The sequence below is a fragment of the Eumetopias jubatus genome, unplaced genomic scaffold (assembly GCF_037043125.1).
Source record: "Eumetopias jubatus isolate StellerSeaLion01/CBP00866 unplaced genomic scaffold, mEumJub1_p1.0 scaffold_3, whole genome shotgun sequence".
In the NCBI taxonomy this organism is placed as follows: Eukaryota; Metazoa; Chordata; class Mammalia; order Carnivora; family Otariidae; genus Eumetopias; species Eumetopias jubatus.
The window spans coordinates 37,145,533-37,162,548 of NW_028274809.1; positions in this window are offsets into that span (position 1 = coordinate 37,145,533).

A 17,016-nucleotide genomic window follows, 5' to 3' on the forward strand; every position below is an offset into this window, starting at 1 on the left:
CTAGGGGATTTATTTTAATAAGTTCCATTAAAAATAGTCAATGTGGAGTACATAATTTATGTAACTCCTGCAATGTATCAGCACGCTGTTCTTATTAGTTGGATCTACACCGTTATCATGTTAAGGTCATCTGCTTCAGAAGAAAGGAGAAACTAAATTTTTATGCACAATTTCCTCACAGTATGAGATATTGAACTTCCTCAGTGTCTATTCCCTGGTTTCTTTTGGACAATTTTTATATGTGATTACAAATATTACAAACAAATAGAATAAAAGCACCAAACTTGCTATAAATCAGTTGAGGTTCATGCTCCTATTTCATCTTCAACTGATTTTTATTTTAGTTTATTTTAGTGACTTTATTACTTTATTTTAGTGACATGGTTGCAATGGATAATAGTTGTAGAGAAGAAACCTAACAAGAATTGGTTCCTGGGGAGAAATAACCAACTGAACCAAGCTTCTGTCCAGTAAGTTCTGTAAGGCATTCAGGTTGGAGTGTCTCCTGGAATATTATCCTGGGCAATTCAAATAACCCACAATTGCATGAATAATACACAGATAGCAAATTTTTACATCAAAAAGAAACAGTCCTGAGTTGAAGGAGGCCATAGGCATGGAAGATGGGATTTAAAAACATAATATCCACGTGAACACAGCAAAAAGGTTTAGAAACAAAATTGTCAAGTGAAAGCTCAGAAGGAGACACAGTGTGATACACTGAAAGTCAAGTTTATAGAACAGTGCTATGAAAATGTGAGTGCCAGAAAGAAGGTAATTTTAACAATGACAATAGCATTGGAAATATTACTTTCTCTTAATTAAACTTTTTCATTGTAAAAATGAGACCTGTGCCGGGTTAAAAAAAAATGCCAACGGATGAACTTCATAATGAAGAGTGTTTATCCACCACAATCCTTAATTCCACTTCCCAGAAATAGCCACTAGTGTTTACCCAATCCTCTTTTATCTGCCTTCTGAATGTTCTCCAATGCCCACTGAGGGCATGTCACAGATGCTTGAGAAAATATTATAGTTTCAAAATGATGCCTACGGAAGCAGCCTGATTCCTGCAAGCCCTTTAAGGAAACCTATACATTTTTCACATTTCTAGGGCATCATTTCATAAACCTACACTAAAAATCATCCAAAATTGAACATATTGGAGGCAATCAGCCAAAAATCAAGACTACACCATGTTAAGCATTAAGAGCCAAGAAGAGTGACTGGATGTCATGTGCAGAGCTGTGAAAACCCAGCCCATCTTGACAAAAAATAGATTTACTGTATCCCGTGTACTGTAAATGGCAGCATGTGGAGCGAGCAATCACATAAGCTAAAAGAAACTCTGTGACAAGCCACATCGCAAGCTCTGCAGGGCTGAGAGGCAGATGAACTTTTTGGTTACTTCATCTCACAAACCGTCTTTTGGGTATACTACGCTGGAGCAACTAATGAAGGTCTACAGTTTCGACTCCTGTCAGCTGCTATGACTCAGAACAAACAGGTCTGGGTGAAGCGAACCTGTTTAGCTAATTCATTTTGGGTTTCCTCTGAGCAGGTGGTGTGGCACATCCTGGGATGGGTCAGACACAAAAGTACTTCGCAATCCCAAGAAATAGCAGCATCAAAATAGAGTAAAAACACTTTAACACTAGACGGTAGAGACTTCAAATACCAATACTTGTGGCACTTTTACTCTCTTTCATTTCTGAAAGTGAAGAGGATTATTAATAGAGAGAAAACCTGGCTTTAGATCTCATACATTCCTAATCATAGCAAAAGGTAGTTGAGAAAGGATCCTGAGAGGTTTAATGATTTTAGGCCATTTATTCTTTTCATAAAACACAAAAGAGTAACTATTAACTTAGTTGTTTGACTTTTGGCCATCATTGATGTTTAGCACAAAGCCAAGAGCTCCTGACCCTCCAAAATGTTAAGGGCTGCTAAAATTAGTTGGTGTATATTTCTTTCTCCCTTAATGAAAGATGCCCTTTTAAATTGTATTTTCCACTTGAGAATTAAACAACACATGGTAACTTTACATATAATTACTACTATGGTGTGCTGTTACCATGGGCTAGTGTTATCAATACACTTGGTAAATATTCTAAACGTAATGTATTATATAATATTAATTAGATAATAACATAATTAATCATATGAGCTACCAAATATTTTCAATTAATTCTGTTATATATTTTAGTCTATATTATATATCATGCCATATGCATTAAACATACTATATTTTATGTTATGCCATATATACATATATTTTATAATGTTGTTATAACTGTTGATAATGAATCTATATAATTATAAAATAAAAACACTACATCTCCTTCTTAAACCTATGGATTTCATGTTCACGGATTCTTCCTGAAAATCAAGGGCACTTAAGCACTGTCAGAGAACTTGATAAGTTAATAACAGTGGCATTCCAATTTAAATATTTAACTTGAAAGCCTCAAAGTGTATGCATCGCCTATGCAGGGGCTGTTTTCATCAGTTACTGAATATCCTGTGCAGAATTACACTTTGTATTTATTTAATTTTTTTAAAGATTTTATTTATTTATTTGACAGAGAGAGACACAGTGAGAGAGGGAACTCAAGCAGGGGAAGTGGGAGAGGGAGAAGCAGGCTCCCCATGGAGCAGGGAGCCCGATGCGGGGCTCAATCCCAGGACCCTGGGACCATGACTTGAGCAGAAGGCAGACGGGCCTAATGACTGAGCCACCCAGGCGCCCCTACACTTTTTATTTTAGTATAAACCAAGGTGATATTTTCAAGAAACTATAAGATTGCTTTCTGGTATATTTGTGTAAATTACAAATAGAAAGTCTTTAGGTACTGTTTTGACTTTATTGTATAGAAGTCGTCAAGAAAAACAGTATTGTGAAAGATGATTGCAGTTTCAATATCTGTTTCCTCTTATTATTAAAAAAAAACCACACATATATTTAGCCAGATACCATATACACTAACTTTAGTGCACTTGGAAATGCTCTTTTTCTTTATGATCTTTGTATCTAAAATAAATTCCAAACAAGCTCTAATTCAGTGGACACGCTGAGCAATAATTACACATATCCTCTCTTAACAGAAAAGTATACAATTACAAGGATATGATCAATTGTTTTAAAAAATATGTAGTGTACTGAAATTGTATAGGAAAAAAACCACATTGGTTTTCATTTTATCTGAGAACAAAAAATGTTGGGAACAGGGGTAGTTGGGGGAAGAAACCCAACAAGAATTGGTTCCTGGGGAGAAATAGCTTCCCTAGTAGCTATATTATAATAAAATGAAAAAAAAGTGACTAACACAGCATTTCTTAGTAACAAGGCAATGACACTTGAGGTCATTCCATATTTAAAGCCACAAATGTAGAATGGATGTACTTTATTTCATTAAGAGGTTAAAATATGGAGGATGTACCGTCCAGCATGATGACTATAGTTAATAATACCATATTGCATATTTGAAAGTTGCTAAGAGAGTAGATCTTAAAAGTCCTCATTACAAGAAAAGGAAATTTTTGTAACTATGTAAGGTGACAGATGTTCACCACACTTATGTGCCATCATTTCATAATATATTCAAATAGCAAACTATGTTGCACACCTGAAACTAACATAGTGTTATATGTTAATTATACATCAGTTTAAAGAAAAAGATTGAAATTTAAGCCTTCCTTTCTTAGCTCCTTCAACAGAGGCACTTAGAGGTAAGAAGCAAAGGGCTACTTCTCCATCTCCTACTATACGAGAGTATTTTCAAAGTTCACCAGAACTGTATCTTGAAGGACCATGAATATGGCATGTGCTCTGCAGAACACAGACAACTTATCACCATCTCTTTCCTATTTTAATCCATTTGGATGGGAACAAGAAATCTTTCTGTCCCACTGCCTCAAATGCCTTCAAAACAATTTGTTTTTTCTGCTACCACTTTCTTTATAATTATGCTATGTAATGCGTATTGGACCAAATTAGCTATTTAGAGTTCAAATCTGTTACTATGCTAACACATTCTTTCATCCATTTCTTTCTTTCTTGAGTCAGGACTCAGAGCAGTTTCTTTGGGGCAAAAGAATGTATCTTTCTATTTCTGTTTCTGTTTATAAAGACAGCCCTCTTTGTAAGAACTGCATCTGTCTCCCAAACTGTCATTCAGAAAACAAAGAAGCAAGAGTCTAAGCTGAGTCCAATGCAGTTTGCAGTTTTAACACCTTCCTTGGAAGAAGTCGAACAGTAGATAAGCTACCATTTCATGATTGTTCCTGGTGTGATCCTGGACAGGGGGCAGGGGACCGCTTTGAGAGGTCAAATCTTTCCAGCTTCTTCAGGCAAGAGAAACTCCAGATCAGGCGGAGGGCTTTTGCCTCCCACTCTTTCTCTCTTCTCCTCGGGGTTTCTAGCATCCATGCTAACAAGCATTTCCCAAAGCTGGTTTGGGCTCAGTCCACATTCCATCAATTTTTGTTTGTTTGTTTTGAATATACCACCTAAGCACAAACAAAATTGCCACATTGTTTGCTTGAAAACTGGCAAATGATACAAGGGCATGATTTTTAATAGGCCCACATGCCCTCTGTGGTTCTTGAAAGCTTGGGACTATTACAGTCTTCTTGAAGTTTCTTATTAGAGATTATCTTGTTTCTTTACAAGTGTGGTTCGGCAATTCCTTTGCGGGTCCCTTCTAGTCCATGTTTTCTGGGCATCGTTCTCCAAATGGGATTCTTGAGTTAGCATGATGTGGTAAATCCAAACTTGGCCATTGCCACAGTCTGAACAGAGGTTTTATCCGGTGGAGGAGAAACTGCTTCCCAAGGAAGAGGCAAACAGGAAGGTTGGTTGTGTTCTCACTCTGTGCTAAACACGGAGCAGGTGACTAACAGATAACTGTATCTTTTAATGCACTCCACCCTGTAAGCCATGTTTTCTGTGTCATACAGGTAGAGGCTGAGGTGCAGAAAGGTTAAGTAATTTGTCCAAGGCTAGAGCTGTATGTGAAATCAAAGTTGCCCTCTACCACGTTAGCTTCCTGGTTTTTAATAAATGGACAAGCTGTTCTTTCAGTTCCACCATCTTGGTGAGAAAACTATGTTGTAAACTGAAAGAAAAACAGTTGGTATTTATTTTGTGTCACCAGGATATTGTGATTTATAAGAAGAAATATATATTTGGTATTTGTCCCCCTATGTATCAGGCATAGAGTTCCCCAAACCTTTGGAATTTCCTCAGTGAAGTAAGCAAGAAAGGTGCCTTTTGTTATGTTAATGAGATGGCTTTTGCCAGGTACCTATGGGATGGGGGTAAGCATGTGATTAGATGATTGGCATTTTCAATCCCACACCTCTGACCTTCTGGGAGGGGAGAAGGAATGGAGGCTGAATCAATCACCAATGGCCAATTTAACCAATCATGCCTGTGTAATGATGTCTCCATAAAAACCCCAAGGGATGAGATTGGGAGAGTTTCCAGGTTGGTGAACATGTGCAGAGTGGTGCACTCAGAGAGAACAGAGAAGCTCCTCACCCTTTCCCCATACCTTGCCCTAGGCGTCTCTTCCATCCGGCTGCTCCTGAGATATCTTTTCATAATAAACCAGGAATCTAGTAAGCACAATGTTACTCTAAGTCCTGTGAGCCGCTCTAGCAAATTAATTGAACCCAAGAATGGGTGTCAAAACCTCCATTCTATGGCTGGTCCATACGGTCAGAAGCACAGGTGGCAGCCTAGACTTGATTGGCACCTGAAGTGGACGGCAGTCTTGTGGGACTGAGCCCCTAAGCTCTGGGATCTGAGGCTATCTCCAGATAGGTAACGTCAGAATTGAGTTGACTGCAGGATACCCAGTTGATGTCACAGAACTGGTGGTGTGGGGGAAAAAAACCTACACCTTGGAAATGGGTACAGGAGCGTAGTCACTCTCCACCAAAGACTTTCAAGTTGTTTACTCTTCTAAATTTTGTTAAACAGCAGCTATCCAGAAGTTCTTAAACATCATTCAATGGTAAGTCATAGACGAAGCTACAAAGGAGCATAATGGGAAGGAACTCATCTTGCGGTCAAGATGATGTACACATTGTGAGGACGTCACATTCCTAGTCCTTCCCCAGCCATCTCTAGTGTGGGAGATTTTAAACGTACTCCCTACTACATGGCCATGTTTCAAACCTCTCTTTGTAGCCATTATTCCCTAGAGTTGAACCTCAATCCTTTCATAAGCATCCTGGCTAGTGTAGACTAATTAAATGTATGAAAAGTTCTTTACTCTGTTCTCAGGAGGATAATTTGCCCCTTAAAATAATTTTTGAGCGTGTGCCTTAGGATCCAGGCGAAGTTTTCTAAAATACAGACAACTATGGAGTAATCGTAAAGATAGTGTTTTATTATTTTAGTACAATTTTAAAAATGTTAATATAATTGGAAGTTTTGCTCCCATGAATTGTGATGAGAGCACTTCATTAGGTTTTAATTTTTTGTGTGTGTGTGAGGGACTATGAGAATAGAGGACAGAAACTTCCCAAGGTTAAGAAAAAGGGGTGAGGCACGCAAAGTGTAGGAAATGGGTACCATAGTGCTTGGCACACCACAGATTTTTATAATATGTAATAAATGGTTTTTAAAAAACTCTTTAAGAAAAATTTTAACACTGACAATTTTATTAAATGACTATGTGCCTGCATAGGATCTAGTATGGTTCTTGATCCACAGTAGACATTTGAATAAATGTTTATTGAATCAAAAAATGAAGCAAGAAAAAAAGGAAAGGAAGGAAGGAAGGAATTTAAAATTAAAAATTCAATGGCATCAATTACACTACACATTTTTAAATTAACAAATTAAAAAACCCACAATTTTTCCTACTTTTCCAAGCTAAATTCATTCTAAAGAAATTCCAGATAAGAGTTTTTGTTTCCCCTGAGAAATCTGCAAAAGAGTAAATGCAGAAAAATTTTTTGACATTAAAAATCATCCCTCCACTTTTTGCGAAGCAGTTAAAGACCAGAGTTTAAGGAGAAAAGCAGTGAATACTTTCAATAAAATCCACAAATGTGTATGGAATGTCTAAAACCGGCGCTCTGAAAGAGGCACAGATAAGGGGTACATAGTAGTATCCACAAGAAGGTTGAAATTTGGAAAGCAGGATTTAGTCAGAGACATAAAGGACAGTCACAAAAAAGATAATGAATCTTTCCCAACGAGGAGTGTAAATGTAGTGTGTAGGCTGATCTAGACAGAGAGTTCTGAGTGCCAGGAGAAACCAGGAGGTCAGGAAATTCACTGGATGACCTCAGACCTGCTGTTTCTCAGTCTCCGTTGTGACACTGGAATATTAATATGTACTATACACTACTTTTCGTGGGCACATAAAGATGAATAAATGTGCATCAAAGCAGTCTGATCTCTTACCATGTAAGCCATTACTCATCTAAAATATTAGCATAAATATGTAGCTCTTTTAAAGGCCTTCCAGGTGCTCACTGAATCTCAGTTCGGGTTGGAAAAGCTGTGTTTGTCAACAAATAACTGTAGGCAATGACATATAAAAGAAATCAAACTCTTTCAAAATGTATTCCAAATTGTTCAAGTGATGCTTCTGATTATAAAATGACATTTCTGCTGATAGACATTTCCTACTGTGTTTGTCAAATGGTAGGTTCATGGCTTAGTCAGGGACAAAGTTATTAAGGACATAAAACGCCATCTGGATGGAGCTAATAAACATAAAACATAACCTTCAGATACATTGCTGCAGTGGCCAGACTGTGCCAGGCCAGATTACCCTTTGTTTGTGTTTAAATCTGAGCCATGTTCTAAGCCTTCGACTGTGGTATCTTTAGGTGTTTCCCCTTGACTCAAATGCGAAGATCCCACGAGGTGAGCAGATTCCCTTTGTGCACCACAGCATGTGGAGATTCAATGCCTCTCTGCCTCGGGGGTCATTTCAAAACTGTTCTCCCATATTTTCTTCAGAAATTTCCTAAAGCAGTAGTTTTATTAATGTAGAAAGTTTGAACTCTAAAATTATAGGGTGAAATGGGTCTCACATTATACAAACTTCTTTTCAGTGAAGTCCAAGGAAGTTAAAACGTTATAACCAGGAAAATCTGACCATGAATGAATAAGTCCCTTGGAAAACATCATCTCCAATCCAAAACACGGTGGAAATGCTCAGCTTCAGTGCCTAAGTTTGGTTGAAACAGAAAAATCGATGTATTTCTACATAAACTTGCAGTAATATAATCATCTGATCTCTCTCATGGGTAAGACAAATGACTAAAATTTCCAAAGACCGTTTATATTATTTGTTTATATATAAACAATTTGTTATAATACAATTATATATATGGCTTATTTCAGTGATTCATGATATATTAAATTATTAGGCAACGGGGAACAGATTCTTGGATAATATTGAATAATATTCCACAGAAAGACTTCCTCACAAAAGTCAACAGGAGATACCCTGGTGCTCAGGTGCTCAGTCCGATTGAGGCTTTGTTATTAGGAGAAATATGATGATTATGGCGAACACTGTGATTCGACACCCATGTCAGTTTCCCGTCAGGAATGAAGGACGCATTTCCCCAGCTGCTGGGAGTGTCCTCAGGAGACAGTCCTCAGGAGACAGTCCTCAGCTGTCGGCCATGTGCATGGATTGCCTCAGCTGACTGCGTCCCAGCCCCTTGTTGGGGCTTCCCACACTCAGTGACTGATCAGTCCGGGGGGTAGAAAAGCCCAGCCCTCTTGCCACTACTTGGGTCAACTCTGAGACACCGTGTCATCTTCAGGATCCTCCTGAGAGTCGGTCTAGGTTTCCATGAAGACGGTACTGCAGTCCAACTCCTCCCTCTGTCAAATCCCCCCCCCCTTTCCTCCTCTTCTACAAGTGTTCATCCCATGAGCACTCCCCGGGAAGTCTCCCAAACACTCATCCCTGCTGCAGGGTCTACTTCCTTGGCAGACCTACCTAGAACAACCATCTTCCCAGAGGCTGGAGAGACCGAACTGTACCAGCTGGGACGCCCTTCTCCAATTCCCTTGGCGCTCACCAAGGACGAGATATGTTCTCTCACTCTGCAGATGTGCCCCAGACGCTAGGCAGCACCGGAGGAGTTAAACAGATTCAGTGACTAACAAGTAGGATTATTTTTAAAAGAAAAATCATAAAACACTATGAGCCATGCTATGCAAATTACCCTGAAAGCAATGGCAGTAAAGGCTGACTACTCAGCAGCATCACTCCATACCCACAGGCCTCTGCAATTAGTCTAGCGTGGGGAAATTGCAGTGACAGACACATGTTTCATTCTTCATTTCTGTGGAGCCTCAACATTTGAAAATCTCCTCTCTTCCTAAGTAAGAGGCATTTCATTAGATCACAATGACAGCTATATAGTAAGAGTTTTAAAGCAAAAATGCAGATTACAAGTGGGAATGCTATGCAAAATGGTGATTAAATTAATTATGAGGTCTTTTTAAAATTTTCAAAGCCATATTATGTTAATATTCCCCAATAGATTAGGAATCTGAATGTTTTTCTTTCAAACACTAACAGCATTAGGTAGGATTATGGTGGCATGTAATGCTATTTGGTTATTAATATTTTCCTTACACTCATTTATTTTAGTAATCCCATCTTTTGTTGATGGACTGAAGTTGATTTACTCATGAAGACATGCATTTATGCCAATGAAAAACAGAGGTCTTCAGACACGTATTTGCCAGCCTACTGGGACCTCACCCTCTTCTGAACACGGTTTACCTTTTGACACCGATCATGTGGGACTAGATGCCATTGCATCGACTGTTGTCCTCTGCTGTGGATATTGGTTTTTCTCCTTGATTCCGCTTTGACTATCAGGATTCTCCCTTGAAAGACTGTTCTGAGCTGGAAGGTTTTTAAAGCTTTTTGGCAGGCCTTAAGGCACTTAGCAAAGTGGCTCCAATATGGGCAATGCTGGATATTATACCATTAATTTTTTTTCCTATTTTGATAAGAGACAATGTTATTTCTGGCTCGGAAATGAAGGAGTTGACTGCAAAATTTAATGACAGTATCTCTGTCTTCCTTTAACAATGAACAGCTCTGCTATTCCTGATGAACCTTCTCCCTCAGGCTTTGGAAATGCCGAGCTAGTCCAGCTCATGTCCGCCAAGTACCTCACATTTCCAGCTTCCTTTCCAGCTCTTCTCTTCCCTCTGTTCTCTCACTACACACCCCAGGCATTCTGCCAGATGCTGGGGATTCAAAGCTTAATAGCCTTTAATCCCTATGTTCAACAAGAGGAGCATCCTATCCTACGGGAAAGACTCTTGCATTGCGAACCTCTTACCTTTACATCGTATTCATTTAACAAAATGGTTTATTGAGCATCTACAATGTGCCACACTTTATTCCAAGAGCAAGGGTAAAATGGGGATAATGCTAGTATTTCCTTCTTAGTGTTAGTAGAGGATTAAACGAGTCAATACTTGAAAAGCATCTACAACAGTGACTGGCATGATGTCGTATTTATGAAATAAGGAAAAGATAGTAATAAGTGCTGTGAAGAAAACTAAAGCCAGGGTAGGACATAGAGAGGGCGAGTGGGGAGCGGCGACATCACACAGGTTCACCAGGGAAGACCTCGAAAGAAGCAGGGTGCAGGGCTTGCTGACACCTTTAGGAGGAGTGTTCCAGAATGAACAAGCGGGTGGTGCCGAGGCTTGTTGAACAGAAGCATGCTCGGTGTATTCAGCAACAAGCAAGAGCCTAGTGTGGTTTGCAAAAGTGAGAGGAGCACAGGGTGGTGGTAGAAGGATCACTACCCCGCCCCCCGGCCTGTCCTTCTGTTGTTACCCGACTTAATTTCCAAAACACATTTGAGTCGTAATTATTTAATTTTTTTAGGGATTGCTATCAGGCATATTGTCTATATTTTCTAAAGATTTCCCTTGGTTCTTTCTTTGAACACAGCAACATTATGTCCATCTCCAACCTTTGGATTCTTCTCATTGCCTCAATTCCTCCAGGATTATCAGCAGTGCTCCTGTGATGAACATTTCTAAGCATCTGGGGATGTAATTTGTCTTGACTTCATGGCTTGAACTTGTTCAAAGTGAAGCTTAAGTGAAGAAACATCCCGTCTAAGCAGATGCACATCTCTCTTGTGTACTGTCTTTCTATCTTGTCTGTAGTGCTTTTTCCAGAGATTTCTCTCAGCGCTAACAACTCCCTCAGGCAGTTAAGATACCCTTTCTGTCTTCCTCTTGTTCTGAAAAAAAATCTCAGTTTAGGGGGTCTGAGGATCCTACTGGCATCATTAGAACAGTTGCATTTAACTTTTCCATCTTTCTTTCTGATTTTGTTTTTCCTTTTATCCTTGTAAGAATTATTTAAATTTTGAAGTTATCAGAAAACTTCCTGGGTAGCCTTTCTTCCTTTCTTTTTTCTTTTTTTTTTTCTTTACACTCAGATACTTCTCACTTTGTTTGCTTTCAAAGATCACAAGACATCGTATTGTCACAATATGTCTATTTAGGTTCTTCCAAATGTCCTGACCCATTTTCCTTTGATGTGGTATCAGACATCAAGCAGGCAACTTAAATTATTAAAATGGACAGGCTGGGGCTTTGGTGAACTGCAGAACTTCTCATGGAAAGGGGAAGTTACTACTCTGTTCTAGCTGATCAGCTGAGTGTTGTCACACCTGGCCACTCTTCAGAGATGCTGAAAACCCAGAGTTTTTATATGCGACCTGCGTTAGTTTCCTGGGGCTGCTGGCTAAGTGGCTAAGCGACTTAAGCAAGAGCTATTTACTGTCTCACCGTTCTGGATCCTGCAAGTCCGAAATCAAGGTGTCATCAGTAACGGTTCCTTCTTAGGACCACGAGGAAGAATTTGTACTATGCCTCTCTCTTAGCTTCTGGTGGTTTCCTGGCAAATGTGACATTCCTTGATTTGTAGAAAGTATCACCCCACTCTCTGCCTTCATCTTCACGTGGTATTCTCCCTGTCTGCATGTCTGTGTCCAAATTTCCCTATTTTAATGGCACCAGTCCTACTGGATTAGGGGTCCACTCTATTCCAGTATGATGTCTCCTTAACTACTTGCATTTGCAATGACATCTGCACCTATTTCCAAATAAGATACCATTCTGAGGTACCAGAGGTTAGGCCTCAATCCCTGCATTTTTGAGAAACACAGTTCAACTCATAACACGAGTAACTAATTTTAAAATATTAGCAATCATTTCTTATGTTTTTGCAATTTTTGCAGCTTATGGTTTTTTTGGAGTTTTAGGTTCACTGCAAAATTAAGAGTAAAGTACAGAGATTTTCCATATACCTCCTGCCCCCACAGATGCACAACCTTTCCTATTATCAACATCCCCACCAGAGTGATACGGTCATTACAGGTGATGAACCTACTTAATCATAACCACCCAAGCCTGTAGATTATGTTAGGATTCACTCTTGGTGTCATACATTCTATGAGTTGGGACAAATGTATAATGACACATATCCATCATTATGGTATCATACATACAATACAGAGTCTTTTCACCATCTAACTTATTTTTAATCCTGAGGCAGTCCATGTAAAACATACCTACAAGCCAAACCCAGTCTGTGGGTCACAAGTTTGTAAATTCTGCTTCAGTTTTTACCTCTGGGATCTCAGTTGCTTCTGTCTTAGGTGGTTTCTGAAGCTTAGGCTACTTATTTCACCAGATCCAAGGTTATTCACTTTTACAAATGATAGATAACATGCTTATCTGCCACCAAGCTTCTATATCACCTGTTTCCCTGACCAGGTCTGTCCTGATACTTAATATATATTTATATTATGTACGGAGAAGCCCTCAAGGTTATTCACCACAGTGCAGGCTTTGGTGGGAGCTTCTGAGAACAGCAGTCATTGAATTGTAATGAACAGTTTCTTTTGTGCTTAAATTTTTTTGAAAAGTGTTAGCCAATGAACCCAAATATTCCCAAACTGTGAATATTTAGTCAAACTTCATTCATATACATCTTATTCTGCATATTGCATTATAAATAATTGAGATGAAGATAAAATTGTAAAATATTCAGGATGACTTTTTGTTTACAAAATATCAGTTTTTTAACCTCCCTCTGAATATAAAAACATGACTAGATAGTGTGTGTTTGTAAAAAGTGTAACCAAATAAAATTTCACTAGAAATTAGGGAAAATGTTGAACCAAACACTCTAAGCCAAGAGATTTAAAAAATATTTAGATGCCATTTTGAAAATCTGTCCCTTTAATGAATTGGGAGATGAAAGAAAGTTTTCAAAGTGGCTAATTATAACTATTAAAATTGCATGAGGAGCTTTTTGTATTATCCATAAAAATTCAGCTTGTAGATTTTCACAAATTTTTATCTCTAGAGCAAATAAAACTATGAATAGGAAATTTCCCTCACTCTTCCTTTCTTTCAGAAGTTTGTTGCATACTTCCAGGACAGATTATACTTTGTTTTTGATGAAAATTCAAATTATCTCCACAACACTACATCCCTGCATTGTTTCAGGTCTTATATTTATGGAAGATGAATTGCTTAGTTGTGTAGAATTTTTTACCAGTTTTTGCTTTTACAGAATCAATAAGTCAAGCCTGCTCTTGTTGAAGTTCATGATTATAACCAGCTCATAAGTACTTTTACCAAAGTGGGTCTTCTCATGCAATTCAAGTTTATATGCACAACTTCTTCACAAAGGTAAAACTAGTGTTAATTTTCACAAAGAAGAGTTAAGGAAAGGGAAGTCTTTGGAAAGAGATCATGATGAGAGAACTTTTCCAGTAACATATATGGACAGGGAGCTCCTGACATAACGTACCTTCTTGTCAGGTGTTCTGACTATGATCACAGAGCTGATGTCCATAGTTGGCTCCTATCAGCTAGCCTGCTGGAAACTGAGCCTTTTCTATTCCTTTCTAGGCCCGGTGCTTTGTATTTGTGCTAATCTGGATGCTCATCTGCAAACAGTAGACATCAACTCTGACTTACTTATGAAGAAGAAAAAAATCACTAGAGGAATGTCAGGGAGCTTTCTGAATGAATAAGAGAGGTGGAGAACCAGGCTAAGAAAACTGGAGACCCAAGGGAGACTGGGCAGCAAGAATTCACACCAGAGACCATTCACAGTGCACCCCATAGGCACTATCGTGTTCAGATAACACAACAGAAGTGCAGCCACAGAACCACTCACTAGTCATGGACATTAGAAGTAGGCCCCTCTGTCACACCACAGGTCCCTCAACCTCCCTCCCACAATAGCCAGCAGATTAGACAAGTTTAGGTCAAATCCATGTCCTAGCTTGCAAAAAGCAAGAAAAACAACTGCTTTACTTTGGTTTCCAAAATGGAATGTGGAGCTCTTCCTCCTCTGATTCTGGAATTTCCTCAAAAAGGAAATGTATTTAATTCTCGGGTTGCCAAAGTTGTTTAAATTCCACTAAGCTCCGCCCCTTTGGTTCTCCAGTATTTATATACACCCTTCTTAAAATCAGAGTTCCAAAAAATATCATGCAACTTACTCCTTCATACAATTGAAAAACGCACATACCTCCTCTCTGAGGGAGGACAAACCAAAATCCCATCAGATGGTGCCTCAAGCTCAAGCACAAGACTTTGGAATGGTGTCCATTTTTCCTCTACTTTGGTCACAATTCTGAGTGGATGTTCTGGTACCTGTAGGGTAAATTGTAGAGTTATCTATCACTAACACTCTTGAAACTCAATAGTGAGAGATCGGAAGAGGAATGAGAAGAAAAAATAGTTAAAACATACATATGACCCAGCAAGGATGGACAGGCAGGTGAAAATTATAATATTTATTTCAACAGCTTCTCATGGCAATATCTACAGTATTTATTACTTTCTTCCTGTATTAACCATTCCATATTCCTTTTACCTTCAACTGTACCTCAGCCAGTTGATGTTCATTATTCAATGGCATAACCTAAACCTTTATTCTTGAGGAATCTGTATCTTGATGGTTTTATTCACAGAGTTCTATCAAATTTAACCACTGGATCTAGTTGTACAAAGAAGTATCTCATACAAGATTACCTATTTTGTTATGGTTGTTTGTTTGTTGTTAGCATTTGTCTCCTATTGTTCCTGACATGAGGATCCCAAAAAGGCTGAGTATCCACTTCTAATTAAAAAACAAAAACAAAAACAAAAAAACACTTAAATATCTCCTGATTTCAGCATCGCTCCCTTAGACAATTAAACCTCTAAAAAGCAGAGCCCAGAATTACAGAGTAGAGAAGAAAATATTTTTTTAAAAAATATTATTAGAAAGAGAGAGGGAGAGAGTGTGTATGTGGGGGGGAGGGGTAGAGGGTGGGAGAGAGAGAGAGAGAATCCCAAGCAGACTCCCCACTGAGCATGGAGCAGGATGCAAGGCTGGATCATGACCCTGAGATCATGGCCTGAGCCGAAATCAAGAGTCAGATGCTTAACTGACTGAGCTACCTAGGTATCCCGAGAAGCAAATATTTTTACCAATCTGGAGTTTGTTAGTATTATGAGAGGTGCTACCCCACTGCCACGCCTTTGGAGTTTGGGAAGAAACAGCAACATATATTGGTTGAGATTATACATTAGTTCAGAAGATACACAGATCTTACAGGGCAGCATTCCAATTTGGCAGAGTGATTGTTCATCGGACATTTTCACACAGAATCCTGAATGGCTATTTTACTATCATATGAAGATAATTCTCTTAGAAGGGGGGGGTACACAAATGCAGTGAAATCTCACAAAAATTGATAAATTGCTTTACTTTTTTTTAATCCCGGAGGAATTTACCCGTAAAATATCTTAATAGTGTTTAAAACATTCAGTAAATCCATGCATGGTGGGTTGAGACAAACATGGCAGGCAAGAAAAGCAAAACTGACTCCATTTAGTGTCTATTCCATAAGAAAATAATATCTCAGTTTTCCAGATAGCAGTCTCCTCCTTAGGAGATTGAGAGTTAATTACTATTTCTGCTGGTAAGTTGGAAACTCAGCAAAGCAGTAACGTTAGTGCGCTGCTGAGCACTGTACCTGTGTAAAGTAGCCCTGAGCACTTAGACAAGAAACCCAGGAAAGATCAGATGTTGGAGGCTGGAGTGTGAAAGTAGAGCAGGACTGTCAGGATAATTTACTGGACTTCCAGAGATGAGGCATGGCAAAATTAATCATGCTTCCTTTATTAGCAAATTCAGGGTATTAGATACATCTACTGCCTTTCAGTGTTCTAAGGAGAAACACTGTTTTGACATTGCAGAGAAAAAAGGGCAGTCTTTTAAAGAGTTTACTATTTGAAAGCCACCTACTTCAAAGTTACATAATTAAGAAGGGACTGAAAAAAGGAATTCCCTTAATACCAACATTAAGATTGGTGAGCAACTGAGTGCCAGCATCCATCACAGATTTCAACCAAATATGACATTAAAGCGGCTGGACTGAGGAGGAAAAATGATCCATATTTCGTTTTATAACATATCCAGCGTTGCTTCATTAACAGTTTACCCGGGAAAAGGGCAGGGAACTTCTCACCCCCAACAAATACCATCAGCAGCATACTTTGACTCCTGATTCAGAGAACTACGCTCTAATTTTTTTTTTAATTCCACAGATGTTTTACTATCAAACGTGAAAATTGAGGCTATCAGTCTAATGTATCCTTCTCATAACTTTCCACTATTTTTGTCTACATTCTTCAAGAGACAAGAGCTCCTAGGCCACAGTGCAATGGGAAGCCTGGGACAGAAGAGTAGCAGGCTGTCTGATGAGAGCCACAGTCACAGGGAAGGTTCTAGATATCAAGGGAAGGAGTCTTGGCTGTTACACTTTCGGAACTGTGATTTTTGATGTACCCTACTGGTTCAAGGACTCAAGAGAACCAGATTGGGAGGGTAAGAGAGGATCCCACCTCAGTTATTCAGAATCAGGAAAGACATCCCAACAGAAACCTGAAGATATGCTAGGGTCAAT